At 36.8% G+C, this 22650-nt stretch overlaps 1 long non-coding RNA gene and 1 other non-coding gene across 2 annotated transcripts in view; one reads left to right on the plus strand and one right to left on the minus strand.

Annotated features, from left to right (window-relative positions):
* Positions 1–22650, minus strand: part of LOC123521571 — a 310252-nt gene that overhangs the window by 87174 nt on the left and 200428 nt on the right. The gene's annotated exons all lie outside the window — the stretch shown is intronic.
* On the plus strand, positions 11756–11888 carry LOC115869423. Its single transcript, XR_004046174.1, has one exon. It is a non-coding gene; the product is annotated as a small nucleolar RNA SNORA63 (small nucleolar RNA).

The raw sequence follows: 22650 nt of genomic DNA on the forward strand, positions 1-22650 counted from the left end.
CTGGTACATATTAGCATGGCCACTTCAGAGAGGTTTTTTTTTTCCCCTTTGAGTTGCTGTATTTGCTGATGTTGTTTGCAACACTCTAAGTTGGCTGTTCCCTAGAACTTATCACCTTTTTCTTCAAATACAGGACAAAGCAAAACATCATTTATGGAAGAAGGTGACATTGTTTCCAAAGTTATATATGTTTTCAAAAGTCATTATCGCATTAAATAATTTTGAATATTTGATGTCAGATAAAACAATAAGCCCTTTCCAAATAAATAAATAGAGCACATTTGATTAGTTACAGACAAGAAAACAGAAGTTTTGGATCAGTTGCTAGAGTGAAAATTGAAGTGCCTTCAAATATTATTCATTTAGTAGAAAGGAGGATATATTATCTTTAAATGAAGGGAGTTGTTAATTCTCTAAAGACTTGGGCTTCATAGTAAGCACCCTAATAAATTGCCCTACAGACTGTGCTGATATTCAGGCAAATGGAATTGGAAGTGAAGGCAATAAGAAACCCATTCATCATTAGTCTGGAGGGAATACAATCAATGTGAAGCAGCCATACTCTCTCCAATAGCTAACTAGTTCAGGAGGGGAGGTTTACAATTAGGTGAGATCAAAAGGTACAGATTAAATGTGACTAGGTTTAGTCTTCTTTCTCAAATGATTGGTGGGATGGGAGCTTAGATGGCAGTGTCTGAAGCTTTCCTCACAATTGTTTCATGGACCAGGATTCAGACAGAATCATCTGTCTCATTCCATGGGAAAGATCAAGTTGTACTGTGCAGGTACATTTGCTGCTATGACACAACAAAATATGAGAATAAAAGTCTGCAAACATCCATTAGTAATCCGAGCATGGGATTACAAAGTATGAATCCAGGAAAAATGGAAATGGTCGAAAATGGAATGAAAACATTGAAGATCAATAGCCTCGGCATTAGAGAGCTGAAATTGACTGGTATTGACCATTTTAAAGCAAACATATGGTTTATTATGCTTGGAATGACAAATTGATGAGCAATAGCATTGCAGTTCTCATCAAAAAGAGCATGTCTAGATCTGTCCTAAGTCAATGCTGTCAGTCACAGGGTAACATCAATGCACTTATGAGATATATATATACACCAGTTAATAGGACTATTATTAAAGTATACGTTCTAATCACTAATGGCAAAGATAAAGAACTTGAAGCTTTTCAGAAACTTTTACAGTCTGAAATTGGCTTAATATGAAATCAAGATGCATTGATAATGAATAATGATTGAAAAGAAAAAGTTAATAACTAAGAAGCATCATTGGTAGCTAGGAAATGTGGCCTTAGTGATAGGAATAATGCTAGATGTTGCGTAATAGAATTTTCCAAGATTAATAACCCATTTCTTGGAAATACCCTTTTCAACAACACAAACTTTCGCTATACATAGGCTGTTTCATATGGAATACACTTGAATCATTTTCACTAAATCTGTGGAAAAAGAGGACAGAGAAGTTCATTATCATAAGTCAAAATGAGCTCCAACCCTGACTCCAGAACAGAGTTGTTCATATGTAATTTTTAGATAAAGCTGTAAAATTTTAAAGCAAGTTCAAGAAACTCAGAGTTAGATTTCAAGTAGAAATGTAACTTAAGAGACAACATCTATTTCAGAGAACATATCAAGAATAGATTTCACACACTGAGTCTTAAGGCCTGAATACCAAAAGAAGCATGGGGTGGCATCAAGAACATTAGAAGGAGATGGGGAGACTAAATAGATAAGAGCAGGGTCTGTAAAAAGTGTTCTTGAATGTAGGGAATAGTAAATAGATTAAATGATGATATGAAAGAGTTAAACAAAAGATTTGAAAGGGTGGATAGAGAAGAATTGGTGTCAGCAAACCAAAAACTCATTGGAAAAACAAATTCACTACCATCAAGTTCATTACTGTCCCTGATGGTTTCTAAGACTTCATATCTTTATGGGACAAGAAAGCTTCCCTTTTCTCCTATGGAATAGCTTCTGGTTCGGGACTGCTTGCTGATCTTAAGGTTGCCAACCTCATGTGAAAAGGACTACGCCACCCGCACTCTCTGGCAAACCAGAAGGAAAAGTATCCTTGCATTTCTCAAGTGAAGAGAACGGAATAAAAAAGTCAAGTTTTAGCTGCAATATTGAAGGATTCTATGGGATATTGAACAACATGGTACCTGCCCTCAAGCAGAACTAGGCAGAACTGGCCCTGTGCTTTCCAAGACCGTAACCCTTTATGGGATTGGAAATCTCCATCTTTGCATGGTGCTTTCCAACTGTGAACCCGGCAGATGGCAGCCCGAGTCATAACTGCTGTGCCTCCAGGACCTTGAACATAGCAGTAGCATCAAAAAAGAAGAGAAAAGAAAGGAATATGTAGTCACTATACCAAAAAGAACTGCTTAACATTCAACCATTTCAGAAAGCAGCATATGATCAAGAACCAATTGCATTAAAGGAAGAAAGTCTAAGATGCACTGAAGACACTGGCAAGAAACGGGTCCAGAAACTCAGACTCCAAACTGAGATGTTTCAACAAATGGATGCAACAAAAGAATCACATACTCATGTATCTCAAGAGAGTAAGAAGAAAACTACCTGGCCAACTGACTAGAGGGGATCCATATGAAATATACGTAGTATTATATAACAAAACATAACAAATAATATGCTAAAAATCATTCAAACTCTTCTAGCAGTATATTGACAGGGAACTGCCAGAAATCAAACTGAGGTTCAGAAGAGGACAAGGAATGAGGGATATAATTGAGAATTCTAGGAAAAAAATCTTGCCTGAATGTAGAAATTGCTACAAAAGATGTTTACCTCTGTTTTACTGACATTGAAAAGACATTTGAATTGGGGATCTGTTCAAACAATGAACTCCAGAACACCTGAGTGGCTCATGTGGGACCTGTACATAGACCAAGAGGCATTGCTTTGAAGATAACAAGGGGGTGTAATGTGGTTTAAAATTGGGAAATGTGTGCTTCAGAATTATATGAGGGGTACCTCCCACAAAGAAGAATTTTTTTTCAAAGCTATGCATTTAATTTTTTTTTAATACACAACCTTATCACCTTCAAAGTACTCTCCATTACACTTAGTACATTTCTCAAATCTGTGATTCCATTTTTGGAAACATTTTTCAAACTCATCTGTTTGGATGGCTGACAGCACCTCCCTCATTTTTTTGTTAACCTATGTCATCCTATTGCTGTCCTTTCATGTCCCTCTTCATTCAAGGAAACAAAAAGAAGTCATACGGAGTGAGGCCAGGTGAGTAAGGCAAGAGAGGCATGCTGTTCATTGCCCAAACTGGTGCACTGAGATGGCTGCATGAGCAGAAGCATTGTTGTGGTGAAAAACCAGTCCCATCGGCCACAAATCAGGCCTTTTATGTAGCACAATGTTACACAATCTTTTCAGAATGTCTACAAAGAAAGCTTGATAAACAGTCTGACCTGGTGGAACAAACCCCAAATGCACTACAAGTCAACCTTTTCATCCATTCAGGAAGATGAGGGGCATCCAGAATGAGGCTTGTCATCGATTGACAGTTCACCTTTTGTGAAACAACAAAACCACTCGTACACTTCAGTTTATCCCATAGTGTTGTCTTTGTAAGCTGTGTTCAACATCAGAACAGTTTCAGCATCACTTTTTCAGAGTAGGAAACAAAATTTCAGTCACAACCTGCTCTCTTAAAATGGACATCACAAAAAAAGGAGGTTTGAGAGAAACTCACTGTGACCAGAGAGAACCTTCCCAAGGGATGCCACTGGGTACACCAACTCAGAGAGATTTTCAATGCTTGCCTACCAGAAAAAATGTGTACTACGAAACTCCACTCTTCCCAGAACAATTATGGGTTTTTTGGGGTACTCCTGCATATGCATTCACCATATTTATTCAATCTGTATTCACAGTAAATAATCTGATAAAATAGACTGTAAAAGAAGAATACTTTTTCAGGATTATAGGAATATCAATCAATAATTTATAATATGCAGATGACACAACTTTCCTTCCAGAGAGAGAATATTTGGTCAATGCACTGAAGTCCATGACTTCAGTATGGATTACACCTCAACATAAAACAAAGTCCTTCCCACTGAACCGAGAACCAATATGAGGATAAATGAATAAAATATTGAAGCTTTTAAGATTTCACTTGACTTCAATGCTTACTGAAACAGAAATCAATAAACCAGATTACATATTGCACTGGGCATATTTGCTGTAAAAGACCTCTTTAAAGTATGCCTGGTCTAAACCATGGTATTTCCAATCATCTCATTTTCATACAAAGACTGGACAATGAATAAGCAAGACTGAAAAAGAATAGCTGCTTTTGAATCATGGTGATGGCTAAGAATATTGAATATACCAAGCAGTTCCAGATAAATATACAAGAGATCTAGAATGTTCCTTAGCATGGAGGACTTTAAGATTCAGTCTGGAATAGCTTAGTCCTATTTTAGGAGCGACTGGTGCCTGGAGAGGGACAACACGCTTGGTGAAGTAGAGGATCCACAGAAAAGACAATGAGCCCTACTGAGATGAATTGACAGTGGTTGCAACAATGGGCTCTTACAAATGAGGACAAAATATCTGCTTTATAGTATAGAGATGAATAGTAAAGGAATGATGCAGAAAAACAATGAAAAGTAAGAGAGAGGTTTGCTTTTTCAGAATGGAATAATCAGAGCAACTTTTCATGTTTTATTCTCAGTTGACTTTTGTTGTCCCAGCGTAATCACTAATAATTCCTCCTTTTACCCTCAAAAGGTCCCATTCGTAACATGACTAATATCATCTCCCTATTCATGAACATTATGAGCATTACTTGGCAACTTCCATTAATCTGCACAGAGTGATCTTGTGACTGTACATTCCAATTCTAATGCTCCTATACAGTTCTCTTACTGTATGTGTATGTGTATATGTAGTGTACAATGAATCGAACTGTTTCTCTCTGTTTTATATGGAAATTCCATATTTCACCTAAAATAAATTACCATTACTTAATACATACAGAACCACAACTATAGAATTTGTGGTTTAGTAGTATCAGAGGCACAAGTCTATTTCTAGAGCTGTGTGGTCTTAAACATCTGTGTCAGAGGAAACAGGAGTGTACCTATTAAAACAGAGATTACTGGATTTCACCAAGACTCAGAATCTCACAGGGACATTTAAATAGGCATTTGAAACAAGCACCTAGATAATTCTAAGGAAACCAACCTTTAGGAATTATTTTTCTAGAGTTTATCAAAGCAGGGAACTCCACAGAGAAAGCGAGCTGACGTGAGGCCCACCTGTTAGAAAATGAGTGAACACGGAGGAGGATAAGGTTCAAAGAGGGAATGTCTGTCTGATGGGCACTTGAAGACTTTGGGTCATCCCAACATTCAGTCACACATTGCAGGGCTTAGGAGCCAATACATTCTATTTTATTTGTTCCGCTTTAACCAAGTTTTCTGTCACTTTCAAATGTCTCTACTAATGCAGACTTTTAGTTGACGACTTCCATAAAAGCCATTATTTCTAATCAAGGTATATGTAAACAGAACAAGGTTGTATTCTGTTTGTTTATGGTTTGCATTTCCTTTTATCGATCAAAAACATTGTCATATTTATTTTGGATAACCCCTGTTCCATAGGGTTTGTTAACTACTTTGCATGTCAACTCATATTAAATTCAAGAGCCATATTACCATAATAGTATCCCCTCTGGGTGTTAAGAGAATAAAATAATAATAGGAGTCGTGTTAGGGAATGGAAACACGTCAAAGCAAGGCTAAGGGCCTTAGTTATTGCCTGACTTGAGTTGATGAAATCACTACTGGATGTAGTTTTAGAAAAATGAGTTCAGAATCTTCTCTAAGGTGTTCTTAAACATTTATATATATTTAAAAAGTCTGTGTTTTATTTACATTAACTGAACTAAGAGAATCTCTGCCTAAGAGGGAGAGATGAGCTAAAAAGACCCCCTCCCATTTAAAACTTACAAGATTCTGGGTCATGTAAAACTTTCTGAATTTGAAAAGAAAAACTCTACTAGATTAATATTGAGTTGTTCAGGAGCAGGTGAGAAGATGTTTAGCACCTGCTTTCCACTGCTAATTGGTCACAGCAACTATTATTCATCTTTATGAATCATTATTTTCATTAACATGCAATGTACCACATTTTCTTCCTCCTAAACATGGTGGAAATGTCCAGACAGCTACTCATCGAGCTATTCACAACACCAGTGTCAAGAGTGGGATTGAAAGTGGGGGGACAGGGCTGGGCTCGATTGTCAACTTCTTTAGATGCTAACATATTTTTTTAATGAGCTACAAGAGGCAAGTCCTTTTGCAATTAAAGTAATAAGTTAGAAAAGAAAATATAAATAAAATTCAGACATAGATCCCCATCCTGTGCCTGTCATCAAAAAGGCACATAAAATATTTGCCCTGTGTCTACATCAGAGAGACACATAAAATATTTGATATATATATATGTAGGTTGTCTTTATTTTATGAATGAGATTTTCCTGTAATTTTAAGTTGTACCCTCATTTACAGGAAACATGATTTTAGAAGTAAAACTGCAGTAAAAATACCAATAAAATGTAAATCACAATTATTTTTTTCTTTTAAATCATGAGATTTGATGATTTAAAGAGTAGTAAATGTGGGAGTGCCATAATGCAACCCGAATGAATTGTATTTGCATGAAACATAGTTTATAAGCATGTAAAGTACCCCCCTCAATTAATCCAGACGTTTGGGTATATCAAAATAAAGTAACTTAAATCCACTGATTTAATCAAAGTAATTACAGAAAAAAACACATATTTTGTAAAATCAAGTTTGAAAATTAGAATCTAATATGATTAGATAACTTAGTGATAAATATAAGGATACATTAATTAAGAAAAATATATTTTACAAAGAATTTAAAATAGAGCAATTTTGACATTTCTTTATTGTGACTCTTGCCTCTGATCAAGCAATAAATTATTTAATGTTTATGGGAGAATTCTATTTTTTTCCTTAGAAATGAAAAGGATATTGATTTGGGTAAAATGTCAACGATTTGGTTTATTATTTAAAATTGAAGTTTTATGATTTGCGGTTAATTCATCAATGAAATATGATTTGTTTGTCAGGTACTCAATAAATTATTCTATTGTCATTGTCATTGTTAACATTTTGATACATTCAGTTAAAGGAAATTAAATTTGGTCGCTTCCTTGGTCTTCATTAACATAAGTATCATATAAGTGTCTCTGTGTACATCACAGAAGAACAACAGAAAAAATTCTGGGATCATTCAGATTCAAATCATATAGAGGATTCTGAGACTAAATCTTTATGGAATCAGATAGGTTTATTTTTCTTTCATACATAATGATACTATGTACAGAAACATGGGCATTGTTAGGTTTCGTGCAGCTTATTCACAGTTGTTGTTAAGTTTGGGACAATTATTGAAACCACTGTGGCAATCTATCTCATTAAAGATCTGCCTATTTCCCACTGACCTGCTACTTTGTCAAACTTAATATCCATCTCCAGGGAATTGTCCTTCCTGATAACATGCTCTAAGTATCTAACACAAAGTTTTATCATCTTTCCTAAATAAGAAACATTCTGGCTGTGATTCTTGCAAAACAGATTTTTTAATTTTCCTGGATTCCTATGTTTAATCAGTATTGTTCACCAACACCATAATTTTTTTCCCTCTTCCTTACTCATCGCCCAGCTCCCACGTGCGTATGAGGCACTGAGCTGACCATGGACTAGGTCAGACATTGGAGTCTTCAAAGTGATATCTCTGCTTTGCGACGCTTTAAAGAAGTCTTTTGCGGGTTTTCCCAATGTGGCATGCCGCTTGATTTCCTGATGGCTGTTTCTTTGAAAGTATATTGAGGATCCACGTCAAAGGAAAACCTGACAACTTCACTAGTTTTTCTCTTTCTCATAATTTTGCATATTGCTCCAGTTGAGGAGGTTTTTGCTTTACCTTGAGGTATAATCCATATGTCTTCAAATCCTTTTAATCTTCATCAAACAAGATTTAATCGTTTGCATATCACAAGCGATTGAGTCTTCATCATTCCTGATGCCATGTTCCTCTTTATAAATTTGGGCTTCTTGGATAATTTGCTAAGCGTACAGACTGAATAAATATGGTGAAAGAAATAACTGACACACATCTGAATTTAAAGCAGATAATATCCACTTGTTAGAATGGCCAACTTTTGGTCTATATACATGGTCCCCGTGAGCACAATGAGATGATCAGGAATTTCCACTCTGAAAAAGATCTATATTTTGTTATAATCCCACACATTCCAATGCCCTAGAATTCTCAGTAAATCACAGGTAAAGGTATTATCTCCTTCCAGTCAAAATGTATCGGACATCAACTCTGATATCCATTGCTGATTGTCCTCTTAGGAATTCAGCTTCAACATCTGGCAGTTCCCTGTCCAAGTACTTCTGCAACCATATTAGAACTATCCTCAGATAAACATTTACTTGTGTGTGATATGACTAATAATGTTTGATAATGTATGCATCCTGTTTTTTTAATAAACACTCATATATGTCTCTTTCAGTTGTCTGGCTAGACCTTTCAAATGTCTTTGCATAGACCAGTGAGTACTTTAGGCAGTGAAATGTTCAAACATTTTAACAGACATTCAAAACATCTTGCAGCCTTATTATTTTATTATTAGTTTTTTTGCCAATTCCTTTAATGTAGCTTAGACTTCTTCCTTCAATAGCATCAGTTTTAGATTTTATGTTACCTTCTGTAATGGTTGAAGTTCGACTGTTTCTTTTTCAACAGCTACTCTTGTATTCCTTCCATCTCCTTTGGATACTTCCTTAATATTTTGCCCTTAGAGACCTTCAATATTACAACTCAAGTCTTGAGCTTTTTACTCAGTTCTTTTAGCTTGAGAAATACTATTTTCTTCCCTTTGATTTGTTAATTTGAGGTCTCTGTGCATTGCATTATAATAATTTTCTTTTTGTTCTCAAGCCACCATTGGGAATCTTCTGTTCAGCTCTTTGACGTCATAATTTCTTTCCCCATTAGCTTTACTTTGCTATGTTCAAGAACACGTTTCAGAGTCCCTTCTGACATTCTTGTTCATCTTTTCTTTCTTTCCTATATTTTTACTCACCTTTTGCTTTTGTCATGTATACATTCATATGGTCTTCACATCCTACAGCTTGTCTAGTCTGTTAGTCATTAGTGATGACTGACATCAGAACGATACATTTTTATTTTATAATAAATGCAGTTAAAAATATAAGATATTTTTAGCTCTTATATTCTAAAAATATATCTTATATTCTAAGAATATGATATAAAATAAAATATATATTCAAAGAATATAAGATAGCTTGCTTATATTTTCTCAAAGAGTTTGGATTTAAATCATAGGTTTTATACCTATTCTTTAGTGTTGGGATTGTTTTGTTGTTATTGTTACTGTTAAAATGCTGTCAAGTCTGTTTCTAAAACAAAGGGGCATATTTTACTTCTGGAAAAGCCTTAAAGGTCTTGGATTTCAAAAATATGAGAGGTTAAGAGTTGAATATATCAATAGAAAAAGTAAGACCAGCAATAATCAATAACTTGTCATTTATTGATCACATGATATAGGTCAGCATAGTGTGGAGTACTTTGCACACATTACTGGTTCTTCTAACATCAAACTTCTAGTTTGAAAATGAAAACCAAAGTGTGGCTGAGAGCAGTGTTATAGACTGCTCAGACCACACAGCTTCAAAACAACAGATCTTGCCTGGAATTCAGGTCTGAAAGCCAATTTTCTAACCCATCATTATTTCCACCATTTAGAATAGTTTCCAGTTGCTAAGTGTTAACAACACTTTAAAAATATCTATATTGGATAATATGAAAAGAGCAGGATACTTAATTTTTTATGTCTATGTTCTGAAAGGGTAAAAAAAATGAAAAAAACCAAACTAGTCCAAAAACATTCTATTTGCCACATAAAGATGATCTTTGAGTGCACCCCTGAGGAGTCTGCCCCAGCTGGGGGTAGCGGAAGATTGCCAGCAGATGGCGGCTTATCCAGTTCAAGTGTTCCCTCAGTGTGCATCCTGCAGAATGATTTTCCAACTTCTGATCTGCCGTCGTGAATATCGTCTAAGATGTGAAGGGTAGTTACACCATTAGATATAAAGATGATGGCGAGCTAGAAGTGGCTTTTTGGAGTCAGAGAGAAAATTCATGCAATGGCTCAAAAGGTCTATATTTTTCCATGTGCATCTTCTTGCATGAATGCATACTTAGCTTATTAACTTGTAAGCCATGTTTGTCTGGGGAATATTAATCATTTTTATTACCATAAAATAGACTTAAAATATGAAATGATAGGATAAACAAATCAGTTTCATTCTCAGCAGACACACACACCTTCACATTTAGAAGCATAAAAATATTTAGCATATTTTCTATCATTTTTCAGGAAAGCGAATCAATGCATTTCAATCCCAGGAAAAACTGATAACTACACAAATAATGTACTCACGATTTATTTTTACTTTTTGATGGTTTTATGAAAAGGAATATTTCCCAAAATAATGATTAGCAGTTATTGAAAATATTAATATTGACATACATTTTATAATTGAATTGCCTGATACTGAGAAATGCTAGGTACTATTGCTATACCCAAATCACCCTAATGGCATTATCTGGTCAGTGTGGGAACGCTAGGGAGAAAGCTGAGGTTTGAAAATGACAAGGCGGTGCTCTTCAGGGAAAGATCACCCACTCTGCTTCTGTAAAGGGTGACAGTTGGGAGAACCTCACCCAGGCTCTCTGTGAATCAGAATGGCAGTTGGCTGAAGTGTGTGTGGATTTTTTAATGCTATGCTAATTCCAAAGGTTGTAAGCATGAGTTTTAGTGAATGAAACTAGCTTGTAGGATTTACACAGAACTTAAACATAACCAACACTCTTAAATACTATTACACACAATTCTTTTAAAGAGACGATTTGATTGGTAACAAATGGTACACACTCCTCAAAAAGCATTCTATTTTCTTTTCTTTTTTTTAAGCATTCTATTTTCAAGCACCAAGTATAATATAAAACTTTTGACAAATAATCTAGAATAATTTGATACAAGGACTACATCAATAAGTACTTGGATTATGATTTATGTGATGAAAGCAAATTTGAAAAGATATTCATAAAGCTCATCTCATCATGGGACCCGAAAAAATATAAGCACTTCCCTCTTCATGAGCAAATACCATGATAAAGTTTAATAGTAAAAGAGCCTAGATCAATTGCATTGCTACTGAATTTACAACTCAAAAAGTCATGAAGATATTGCCCACAAATATATTTCTGAGCACGCATAGAGAGTAAAGACATTCATATGCTTCAAGAATTAAATGTATCAGTTTGAGGGTGCATGAATCAAACCTGAATCATTTGGTTGATGATGAAGGAGATGGTGATTGGTGGTATTCACACTTTTCTTAAACCGCATGCTGACATTAAAGTAAGTAATAGTTTTCTCTTAAAAGTATTAACGCTTCAGACTTTGCTCATGGAGGGGAAAAGACAAAACTCTTCTCTTAAAAGAAAATATATGTGTAGTTAGTACTAAAATGAACTTCAAAATAACACGAAGGTCAGGTTCAGCCCTTGCAAATATAAGAATTTATTTCAGATAAAAAAAAACCAAGTCACAGCAGGATTTAGACTACAATACAGCTGTTAAGTCCTATTTTGTCATTCCCCCTGCTCAAAGTAAAATTGTTTCTTATCTATCTCTGTCTGCTAGTTTTTTGTAACAGCCCAGGGACACTTAGTCTCACACATATTGGTGGGAAAAAAACCAAAACACCAAACCTAAGTCATGTACTTATATGGAAGGCTATCAGACTAAGGCCAAACAAAAGCCACTCTCCTAAAAAGAGAAGCAATATTTTAAAAGCTATTTAGAAGTTGGTTCAATTTCAACAATTATATTGATGTTGTTATGACTTATTTTAATTTTAATTCCTTATTTTTATTTTGTTTTCATTGCTTTAGCTGTAGTGACAATTTCTTCTCATAAAAGGCATTATACTTAGTCCATAGCAATGTTTCCCTTTTTTATGGTATTAATAGTGTGGCTATTGACAAGATATCATATCACAGTCTTCAAGATACTATGACTCTTATTGAGGAGACAAGATGAAGATCCACCCACAATCAGAAAAATATAAGCCACCATAATCAAGTGTTCAAAGCTATGGTACACAATCCAAATGGCCCATCTATAATTCTTTTATAATCTGCAAACAGAAAATGTCTATGTACAATATAAGCCATGATTGGGCTCCGTTCTAATGATCTACTTCTGAAAATCAGCACATGAAAATCTTTTGGATCACAACGGAGTACTATTCATTCATTTGCTTTGAGCATCTCACGGGCTAAAATGACCTAGGACATCATGCTAGATGAAGTAGAGGGCCAGTGAGGGCTTTGGAGACCCTAGCAAAGATGGGGGGGTTCAATACTCACAACAACCAACTCGAACATGCTTGTGACAGTAAGGGTGACACAGGACAGGCCACCCTTTTGTTGTGCTTACAATTCTTCATGACCAGGAGTCAACTGGACAGTGGCTAACAGCAACTTCATGTGCACCCTCTGAAACGAAGAGCAAGCCAAGGTTTCCTCTTTAGGAGTTACTTTGTCTTGTTCTTTGTTTTACTGAAGGGATTTAACTAGGAAGACTGAAGAACAAGCAATGCACTTGAATTACGGTGGTGGCAAAGAATAACGAAAGTACCAGGGACCAACAGAAGAATAAACAAATCTGACTTGGAAAAAGTAAAGCCAGAATGCTCCTTAGATGCAAGTATGGCGAGGCATCACTTCCCACACTTGGAACATGTTGTCAGGAGAGACAAGTCCCTGGAGAAGGACATCATGCTCGGTAAAGTGGCGGGGCAGTGAACAAGAGGAAGGTCTATGCCAAGGTGGATTGACATTAATGGGCTCAAACACAAGAAGAATTGTGAGGATGCCATAGGAAGGGGCAGTGTTTTATAATATTGTACGTAAGTTGGGACCCAACGCAATGGCACCTAACAGCAACAAGCACAATTATGGAAATACAAAATGTGCTAACTTTATTAGCAAGTTAAGCTTAGTGGCTGGCAAATGCCTTTGAAATATGCATGCTACTCCCTTTCAATAGTTTCTTAAGTCAGTTAAAGTGATTGACAAACTGTGCATTCACAACTTGATTTCCTTCTCCACCTTAAAAAAAAAGAGAAAGAATTCAAATTCGACAGCTCCCTGATAAGAAAAAGAAACAGGCCTTCACTGATTCGGACTGATGCTTTCTAATATAGCGATTTGTAGGAGTCGGATTTCTCCTTTAATGGTGCTGTAGCACAATAAATGCGTTGTCTCCCAAAACGTGCAAACGACATGACAGCATATAGCGTGAGCTGAGACAGCGCATTTTAATTTTTATTGATAATATGATCACAGGCACATTTTTAATTATCTCACCACATTGCTTTCCCCATCAAATGTCACAAGTAATTTCATAGGACAAGCATGTTGCCCTTATGACATAAGGGAATGCAATTTAGACTCATTTAAGATGCTTCTGGATTGACAAGTGGCCTCACCTTTTGTGAGAATAAGACTAAGGAGTCAATAGCTTTAGAAAATTAGATGCCAATCATCTTTGTAATCTACAGCTGAGTGACAGTGTGAGTAACGCCATCAAGTTCAGCATTAGTGTTTTGGTTACTGCTGAAATCATGGTGGCCTCCAGAAATGAACAAAGGGTGGACCCGGTTGGTGTTTATCTGAGGAAAGAAAAACAAAAACGATGCTTTGTCTATTCCTCCAATGTGTGCTGACCCACTCGTTTTTCTTCAGCTCATCACGCACACACTTACCATGTTGCTCAGGTGTCTACGATGAGAGAAGCCATGCCACTGGTGTTTCCAATACCAGCACGGTTACCCAGGGTGGGTAGTTTCAATGGGGCTTCCTGACGACGGCCGCCAAAAAGGAATGGCCTCTCACAATAGGGTAGTGTCTGCGATAGTGTTGGGAGATGAACTCTCTAGATTGGAAGGCAGTGACTGCCAATGAATGCCAATGTGTTCAAAAACGTGTAAAGGCACGTACTTGATATTCCTGTGATTTCCTGAATGGAAATACTTTTGTTTATAACAAAGCAGAATAACCATTTGATGAAGTATGATTAAGCACGATACAGAACTGACAGCATTTACATCCCAATGAAAACCTATAAGGAGGGCGCTGATTTTATTCTCATTTTGGACCAGAAATTGAGGAACAGGACATTAGACGACTGCTATGTTTCCAAAGAAAGACACATAGTTCTACCATCTGCTTCCAGAGTAATGGTCTTTGTCACTAAGCTACACTGTTTTTCTCTACTGGGTCCCCCATAGAACTGTTTTTAACTTTGTAGAGAAGTTGACAAATGCTGGTGCCACAAAGCCAATTCTGACTCAAAAACAATGCTGCAGTATGGAACAGAATTGCCTTATGGGGGTTTCAACGTTGTAGATGCCACATCTTTTTCCCACAAGAGCCACTGATGGATTCAAACTGCACTGATTAGCTGAGCGCTTTCAGCCCCATCCCACTAGGTCTTTAGAAGAACTTTAGATAACAGAAAACCATCGGGCTGTGCGGGAGCCTTTCAAAGTACCACAGGAATGGAATCTGAAAGCAAAGCATCAAAAGACAATGGGTCTCATTTAAGACCATACCATCCAGACGCACCTGATCTAGGAAGCTAAGCAGGGTTGGACATGTTTAGTACTTGGAAGATAATGAGTCTCTTGCGTGAAAATAATTCTGAGTGTATGATTATACCTATGATGGGGACAAGGTAAACTATTTGACTGTCAATATCAAAGTGTTTAAGACCAGCCTGTTGCCCTTTTACAAGATCAAAGTAGGTTTTAAAATATGTCAAACAGTTGTCACTTTAGGATGTGTCATCTTACCTTAAAAATTGGTAATCGATACTACTTTTACATGACTGGAAAGCATATGATGGGAAAAGGGGGGGGGGAAGCAAAACTGAAAGCTCCTCCATTATCCTCAGCCTACAACTCCTCACATATCTCAGAACGCAGTAAAGTACTTATCTCAAAATAGCCATTATGTTGAATACTGGATTAACTGCATTACAAAGAAAAAAAAGAACTTGGAATAAAAAAATATATCCCAGTACAGTTAATTAAACAATTATGACTGTATAACCGCTGGATTTATTTGTACAACTTTACAACTCACTAAACACTTAGCTTAGAAGAAATGTGTTGTGTTATATTAAATGTGTGACAGTTTTTGCTTCAATGGTCACTCAGTAATACTCATGTGCCCAATTTTGCATTTTCTCCAACCCTGCAATTTTCTGTTACAATTCATACTAGTGAATTTTGAGTTATCTCTTCCGGCGCCTGCCCTCACCCCACAGGCAACCCGCTATAGATGATCCCAATTCTCTATTCTGAAAGTTTTACTTCCCTTTCTCTACTAGTTCACTCATCAAATCACTAAATAACTAATAATTATGGCAAAAGGAGTAGGAATAAAAATATTGAACAGTTCACTACGATACAATGACCATATATATCCCCCCATCCAGATCCTCACCCCCAGCACAAGGCTCGCCCACACTCACATATGGAAGGAGTTGTAGGAAATAACAGCTCTAGGGGCAGATTTGTCTGAATTTTTATTCCAGCTCCTCTTCTCCATTGTAGTGAATACACTATGTAATATCCCTGCGGTAGTATTTCATTATTTTTCAAATGAATAAAATGATCCTCTCTCCAATTTAGAGTTGTTGTAGTAAATGATATGGGCTTTCAGCACAGTGTCACACATCTCTCTCTCTTGATATTTGTTAACTATTCTCTCATGGAATCGGTAAACCCATCCAAAGTATAGTGACATGGTAGAATGTGCACAATGCGACGGGCACCAAGTGGGCTCAGCCACCTGTTAATTCTTACCTTCGGCCACACACTTTACTTACCAGAGTCTCAGTTCGATCCTCTGCAAAATGAAAGATGCAAAGTTCTCAATGTCTCTAACTTAAATGAAATCTCCTAGCCCTGGATCACAGGGTCCGGCTTTGCCACACTGACAGGGTCCCTAACTGTGTTCAGCAGAGCCCAGGGTCACGTAACACTCTCCAGTTGTTTATCAGAAACCAACGAATCACAGAACCACTGTTTTGGCAGGAAGGTTCTAGAGTTTTAAAATAAAAATAAAATTAGACTATTTAAGAGGCATTTCACAGAAGATACGTGCTTTTCTTGCTAAGAGCCCTCCTGTATTCTGCAATCTTGTAAGCCAAGGATGGATGTTGACCTAAGTGATATCTTGTATAAGTGTGGGCATCCCAGACAGAGCTGTGACTTCTGAAGATCCATAAAGATAAAAAAAGTAAATCTGTGCTGTAATTTAAATCCAGGTTATAAACTTGGATTCCACCTGGGGTTTAGCTTAGATTTAATAAATTATCATAGCTCAGCTCAGGGAACTTGCTCCTGAGCTTTTCACCCTAATTTCATTGACATTTCAGTAAACAGTACTTAAGAAGCAGATATGAAATTCTCCTTGTTTGGCCTTTCGTGGCAGGCCGAGCCACTGGGAAAAAGAAAGAAAAGCCAGAGAAACTTTAAACGACATGCACAGTATAGAGGAAGTTATCTTGGTGGTGTCAACATTGATATAAATATATCTTCAGATAAAGTTAAATATTCCATTGTGTGATTCAGGAAGTCTGTGCCACTGATTGAAGGAGGAGGATGCTGCACAAGCAGGTGCATCAAAAAGTGTGATGAATGACACATACAGCAGGGACTTCTCTGTTGTGAAGGCTGACCCGCGAGATGACCAGAACTGCTCGTTGTGCTTATCTCGAAAGTCTTCTTTATACAGTTTCACAACCACTCTAACTAAAACAATAGTCTCAGAGCTATACAATACTTTTCCTGAAGCAGATGATGTGATTTTCGCTTTCTCTGCTACTACTGCTTCCTTGTGAGTTCAAAACAGTAAGATAGTATTAGCTATCATCTACCGTCTGAATTGGTGAAAATGAGTTTAATCCTTTTTCTTGAGAATCTTGTGAATCACTTAGGAGTGTTGTCTAGGAGACAAATACAGATGATAATCATGGCACTTTAATACAAGAATACGCTCACACATGCATCCTGATAGTAACAAAATCACTGTGACGGAATCAAGACATAGCTCATCTCCCTCTTGATGAAGAAACACATTCTAAAAATCAAATAACCATGGAAATGTGTGCATGTTGTAGACAGAGATTAGAAATAACAGCTTCTCTCTTCTAGCTCTCTGCATTTTTTACTACACCACTCAGTTTTCATACATTTTCAGCTATCAAATGACTTTTAAAAATAAAATATCGATTAAATACTATTTCAGCAAATGGAACCCTTCCACTGTGAAGAGAATGTTAACTCGAAGATATGGTTTTCTTTGTTGCCTGTCTGTTAACTCTGTCGGTAGGAAAACCAAAACATAACCCACTCCGAACACCTACAATTGTTATTGTTAAGTGATGTCAAATCGGCCTGACTTACAGAAACTTTTTTGTTTGGTCATGAGACATTCCCACAACTGCCACCATTTGAGAGCCCATTGTGAGTCACTGTGCCTGTTAATGTCATTAAGGTATGTCTTTTTCATTGACCCTCTGTTTGACAATGCAAGAGCTTCTCCTCTAGTGATCAAGCAAGACAAAGTCTTTCCATCTTGTTCTCTATTTCTTTCAAAATTAATTTGTTCTGGCCCTGCCAATCAATGGTATACTCAATAGTCTATATGCTTCAACATCGCAATTCTCATGATCCATCTTGCACCTGTATATGAAGGGACTGGAATGACCATGGCTTGGTTCTGGTGCACCTTAATCATCAGAATGAACTTCTTCATACTTTTTTGAAACTTTCAATTGGTTGTCTTCAGCACATTTGCTTTTCCTCTGAGCATTGATTGAGTAGGACTTTGGGGGGTGGGGCGAGGCCGGTAAAATTGGCCCCTTTACTTTGAACCTCTGCTCTGTATCATTTGCCAGTGGATCAGACTGGTGTGAAAGCACACCCTGTATACAGTAGGCACTCACCAAGATGACCTGGCCTCTGTCACACAGCCTGGAAGCTTCCTCTTTAAACAGGGCTGAAATCGTAGTTTTCAATACACCCCTAACACTGATAGTTCTGATATGCTCTAGCGTACAGAGATCTCCTGACCACAAGCAGTGAACAAGTTGCTTCTTACATTTGACACTATCTCATAAATAAAAGATTAAGGGGGCAATGAATTAAAGTTTGTAAACACTAGAGCCAAATAATAACTGCTGATGGCTAATAAACTGCGATGAACCTGAACCATAGCAAACAGAATGATGCTGCAGCAATAAACATTTATGAGGGAACTCTACATTAATAACAATTCTTGGCCCATCTTTTGAATATTCTTTCATGCATAACTTTCTCTTAAGGAGAGATTTACAAAATTATCATTTGAATGAGATGTCCTCCAAGAAAAATCAACCTCCCCACATGCCCTTTCTTTTCATTTCTCAGTTGTTTCCTATTTTTTTAAATATATATATATATTTAAGAAAAAAGCTCCCTTTCATTCAGGAGCTAGTTTATGAAAGAAATAAAAGATTAAATATGGCCATATAAAATTAAAGTGTGACCTCCTTTTCCAGCCATGATAAAAAAGTGATCCCAGGCTTGGCCTCCTGGTATAAACAACAATAAAACTGAACAAAACATATGAAGCAAATATTTCAGGCAGTGGAACATGTGTAGTAGAGGACCATGAATTGGAGGAAATGCCAAATGGTCAAGGTCTAAGTTTTCTTGAAATTTTGCCTGGGAGCATTGATTTCTGACAGCAGTACAGGGATAAGGAACCCAAGGGGGTACTGATACCATGTCACGGAGACCGTCAAAAGTTATAGCATTGCAGGTGGCTGAGTTCGAGGTGGGAGCTGGATAAACGGCACCACTGATGGGGACGTGCCTGTTCATTCTGGGCCCGTGGGTATGTGTCAACAGACCAGTACAACAAGAATCATAAAGGCTATCCCTTGGGCCGAAGGACGTTGTTCTCATGTAAACAGGGATTTCCAAGAAGAAATACAGGATACCGGAGATAGTCAATATATGGACAAACACAGAAGACATGTTTTTCTATTGATTGATTTAAAACACATGGTTGGTGAAAGCAAAGGGATCGGGCGGTTTTTTTCTGGATGGATAACAGGTACATCATGTAAACATTTGAAGCCAGCACACAGGATGATGGGGACTGAAGTTGTCCAGTCTGGATGTTACAAGGTTGGGGAAGTCGTTAAATATCGTCTCTCCAGGCACTCAGGGTGCCTTTGAGTGAGTTCCGCTGTACAGGTAATAGAACGGATCCCTGTTTGGTACCATGTCATCCTCCCAATGCTTCCTGCCAGTGAGGCCGTTACGGCAGCCACTGTGTCAACCCATCTCAGAGAGGGGATTCTTTATTTGCTGACCAACCACGATGTCCTTCTCCAGAAACTGGTTACTCCTGAGAATACAACCAAAGTACTGAAGTCTTGCCATCTTGCTTCTAAGGAGCATTTTACTTGTAACTTCCTCAAAGGAAAATGGTTTGTTCTTCTGGCAATCCAGGCCGTTTCCAACTTTCTTTTTCAACACTGTCATCCAAATGCATCACTTCTCTTTCCTTCTTCTTTATTGTCTACCTGTCACATCCCTGGGAGTTGACTGAACAGTGATCCCATTGTCCTCAAAGTGGTCTGTTTGCTCTAACACTTTACAGAGGTCTTTTGCAGCTGATTGGCTGGCATCGAGTCCATTTAAACGCCTAAGGACCCTGTCAGCATTTCTGAGACTGCACATCTTTAAGGGAACAGTAAGCTTTAGGTTTCTCCCGCCTACAAGCTGGTGGGTTTGAACCGCAAAGTTGCAGAGAGCAGCACACAGGGTCACCAGGACTCTGGAAAATGACCCAAAAGCACTCATTCAAATAGAACAAGAGAGACGGCCTGTTATAAAGTCAGGACAGATTTTCACCAGACTTGTAGCCTTTCACCAATGTATTCAATCTGTATGCTGAGAAAATAACCTGAGAGCCGAACCAGCCGGCAGTGAAGGGGAGAAAGAATCATTAGCAGGCCCTGGTATGCTGAGGACACAGCCTTTCCTGATGAAAGTAAAGGACTTGAAGCACTTACTGATAAAGTTTAAAGGAAGCAACTTCCCACAGCGATTAGAACTCAACCAAAAGGGAGAGAATAGCAACAACATAATACATGGGAAAAAAAGAAGCTGTGCAGAAATTAAATTTTCTTAAATTCATAAGCAACTCCCATGAAAACAGAAGTAAAAAATTGAATGATAAATTGCATTGGGTAATTATGCTGCTTGCTTTCGAAGGTAGATTTTACGTGATCCTAGGAATGGCAGACAACATAATTTTTTAACGCAATCTACACAATTCACTGTTTTACTGGAATAAAGAAGAAACTAGATAATAACTCCAATACATATATACTATGTGTTTTGGAAAAATCTGAAGATCCATTAAAATTCTCAGTGCACTGCAAATAATATGTCCTTAATCTGAGAAGGAACATCTATGAAAAACTACATTAATACAATATAAGTGGTGAAAAGTAAACATGACTGCAACTGTTTCCTGTTACCAAATCTGTTCAGTATTTTACTGGAATTCCTCACTTGCAAAGCATGTCAAGATGCAGACATAAACGGTATCATTTCCGGTACAGAAGAAGAAGTGAAAGTGTCTTTCTTGACTATTGATGTGATTATGACACAGAAAAGCCTAAGGGATTATGTAAAATATGTTGGAACAACAAAGTAAATATAGAAAAATGTACAGGACAGAAAAGTAAGATAACAGAAAACAATTAACATATATATTCAAATTTAAGCCAACCCAAGTATCAAGGCACCAAATTTTACCACAAAAACTGAATTAAAAATGTGCTGAAAAACTTGGCTTATACACGAGCATATACGGTAGCTTTGTTCCCCCCAAAAATTGAAATTAAAAATACAATACACTCTACAAAACACATCAAAAAGACAAAATACTTAGGAGAAATTTAAAGAAAACATGGACATGTATAATTAAGTAACACTGATGATAATAATTAATCAGGACCTAAATAAATCGAAAGATATATCATGCTCACTGATTTAAAGAATCAATTGTTAAGTGTCAACATTGTTAAGATGTCAGTTTTCAACAAAATAATTTATAGACTCAATACATTTCTAATTTGATTGACTTCAGAATTTTATATAGATTCTAAAGAGTTTATTCTGAAATATATATGGAAGATAAAGCAAATTAAATAGTAAAAACAATTTTCCAATACAATGAAGGGATTTCAGAGGTTATTGAGCAACTGGAGTTCTCAAATACATTGGAGTACAAAATAATACAATTATTTTTGAATGACTGGCATTTTTATGAAGTATTAACAGTCAATGAGTTAGTAATTTCACTTCTCTATCTAAACTATAGGAATAAAAGCATATGTTCAGAAAATATTATCAGAGGATGTTTATAACAGCTTTGTTCATAACAGCCCAAACTTGAAACAACTCAAACGTCCAACCACAGAAGGCAGATAATAACAAATTGTGGTACAGTTATGTGTTAGATATAAAACTAAGATAACTGGTGGCATACCATAGCATGCATAGCAACTAAAATATTGCATTGAAGGAAAAAATTACATGCTAAATAATACACGATGTATGATTGTATTTATATGACTTTCTAAAAAAGAATAAACTATTATACTGAGACATAAATTAGAACAATATATCAAGTAGGTTGGATATATCTTGGTGATTGAAACATCCCATAGCTTGATTGGAGTTTGTACTATATGGTCATACACACACACACACACACACACAACATATATATATATATATATATATATATATATATATATTTGCTAAAAGTCATCAAATTGTGTCCTTAATATTTCACTGAATACCAATTGTTTCCCTAATCTAAATAAGAAAACTTCTTAGAAGACAGACAGATCAATAAATAGATACATAGAAACTAAAACCTGGAATGCAAGCTGTAGGCATAGTAAATGTGCCTTGTCTGAATCACCAACATACTATTTTCTGAATGCTATTCTTATTTAACAAATAAGGAAGACCAAAAACCTGTGCCTTTAATGATAGTGTTGGAAAAGAATATTAATATACTATGGAGTGCCAGAAGAATGAAAGATCGATCTTGATAGAAGGACAGCGGGCACGCTCCTCAGAAGCCAGGACAGTGTTATCCCCCTCATGTCTATCCTTTGACTCTGTTACCAGACAGGACCAGTCTCTGGAGAAGGACGGCGTGCTTGGTGAGGTTGATACAGTGGCTCCAATAATGAGCTGAAAAGTAGCAATAACTGTGAGGATGGTGTAGGAGCAGGCAACAGTGGTTGTGTTGTACAGGGAGTTGTTATGATAACAAAATTAGCTAC

Source organism: Echinops telfairi, unplaced genomic scaffold (genome assembly GCF_000313985.2).
Source record: "Echinops telfairi isolate 266 unplaced genomic scaffold, ASM31398v2 ScPeMD7_25;HRSCAF=90, whole genome shotgun sequence".
NCBI lineage: Eukaryota > Metazoa > Chordata > Mammalia > Afrosoricida > Tenrecidae > Echinops > Echinops telfairi.